Below are 2,418 nucleotides of genomic sequence, written 5' to 3'. Positions count from 1 at the left end.
AATAGCACGTGTTTCAAAAGACTGAAATTGGCGCATGACGCTTTCTCTCTGATACACAAAAACTAAGTGACTTCTAATCGAAACTTGGCATGGATTACATATAAAATGGTTTGTATAATCCATTTATATACAATTTAGAGTGATTGTTATTGTGAAACATCGTGAATCAGTTGGTAAACATAAAGTTATTCACAAAAAGAAAAACTGGAAAACATCAAAATTTTCAAACAAGTCGTGGAAAATCTACCAAATTTTACCAATCTGAGATTTATGTTGAAAGTTACTATGAAAGGCAAAGAAACAATAGACATTAACTTCAACTGCTAATTTGTGCGAATTTTAGACTTTTTTGCATTTTTGTAGGTCAACTTGCGCGCCAGACATACAAATCCTTATTTGAGAAGTGGCATCAGCAATCAATTTGCAGTAAAAATGATGCAGTTTTCTCGACAACGGTGGAAGTATTTGGATTGGAAGATGCTTTTAAAGCCAGTGAGTCAGTTGTGAATCTACAGGGTGCTGCGTAGCCGCAAGGTTACAGAGTCCGCTTTGTCAAGCGGAAAGTCGTGGGTTCGAATCTTAGTAGAATCAGGCCATTCGATGTCAAAAAGGGCTTTGAGCATGGGTTTATTCTCAGGCTCCTCACTAGTTACCCTCCCTTTACGCTGAAATCTACAATACCTTTGCGTCTCCCTCTTAAAAAAAATTGGTGCCTTTTATCGATAAAACTGGTCAGAAGGACGCACGGCGAAACTTCTCCAGGGAATCATCATTGGTAATATTTGGCAGGAGGGTCGAGGCTCGGTATAGGAGAAACAGTAAGCGTGTAGAAGAAAGAGTATCACATTACACTCAAGCACTGATAAAAAATAATAATAAGCATGCCTCTTCTCAATAGCGGTATTGCTAAAAATAGAAAAGCGGGATACAGCAGACACCCGGCATATCACACAATAGATCAACGATTCTGGTCGCAGTGAGGAAGTCCATACAGAAAAAAAATCGATCAAATCAACACAATGATAGCAGTTTGGTAATACTAATACTGTAATACTGTTCAAATTCTCTAGTCCATAATATTATCAAACTATATCACACATTTAAATTTATCACTAGTACCATAAGTGGTTCACTTACCCTAGGAGATAAAACATGTTTTGGTAATTTGTATATGTTGTATTTTCCATAAAAAAGTCGTTTAAATAAAAATTGTACTGAAATAAAGCCTTATACGAAGGATTTTGACTTTTGTCCAAGCTTTCCATATGTTCAACGCACTGTGGAGCGTCAAACATACCTTCGGCCTTCACAAGTTTCTATCTCACACCTCCACGAGTCATATGATTACACTAGACTGCCGGTTGAAACATGGATACAACTGGTTGGTGTTGCCTATGGTAGGACGGGAGGCAATGTACAGACCGGTAATCGGACCTACATGCCGTGTCTAATGATAACGGCCATCGGTGCGTAAACTTTGCGGCCTCCCGTGCTATGGTAGTACGAAGTACTTTCTTCCCCCGCAAAGGTCCACAAATTCACCTGGAGATCACCCGATCAACCGACAGAGAACCAAATCGACCACGTTCCAATAGACGGTAGGTTCTTCTCCGACATCAACGCTCGCACTTACCGCAGTGCGAGTATAGATTCGGACCACTACCTAGTAGCTTTGTGCATGCGCTCAAAACTATCGACGGTGTATAACACGCGCAAAAACCGAACGCCGCGATCAAATATTGAGCAACTGCGGGACGCCTAGGCTGTGGAGGAGGAGATTGGCCGACTGACAAACAATAAAGCTGATGAAGTGGACCAACTTCCCAGCGAGCTATTGAAATATGGTGGAGAAACACTGGCTAGAGTCGTGCACAGGGTAAATGTGAAGGTTTGGAAGGAAGAACGAGCACCGGAGAAGTGGATGGAGGGAATTATGTGCCCCATCTACAAAAAAGGCGACAAGCTGGAGTGCTGCAATAACCGCGCAATCAATCTACTGAACGCCGCTTACAAGGTACTTTCCCAAATACTCTGCCGTCGACTATCACCATTTGCGAAGCAGTTCGTGGGGCACTACCAGGCGAGATTCATGGGTGCCCGTGCAACCACGGATCAGATATTCGCGGTTCGGCAAATTATGCAGAAATGCCGCGAATACAACGTGCCCACACATTATTTGTTTAACTATTTTAAATCGGCGTACGACACAATCGATCGAGACCAGCTATGGCAAATTATGTACGACTACGGATTTCCGACAAACTAACTAGGTTGGTCAAAGCGACGATGGAACGAGTGATGTGTGTGGGTCGAGTATCGGGGGCACTCTCGAGTCCCTTTTGAAACCCGCAGAGGTTTAAAGCAAGGTGATGGTCTCTCGTGCCTACTGTTTAACATTGCCCTTGAAGGTGTCATTAG

Source organism: Wyeomyia smithii, chromosome 3 (genome assembly GCF_029784165.1).
Source record: "Wyeomyia smithii strain HCP4-BCI-WySm-NY-G18 chromosome 3, ASM2978416v1, whole genome shotgun sequence".
NCBI classification, from domain to species: domain Eukaryota; kingdom Metazoa; phylum Arthropoda; class Insecta; order Diptera; family Culicidae; genus Wyeomyia; species Wyeomyia smithii.
This window is presented reverse-complemented; position numbering follows the sequence as displayed.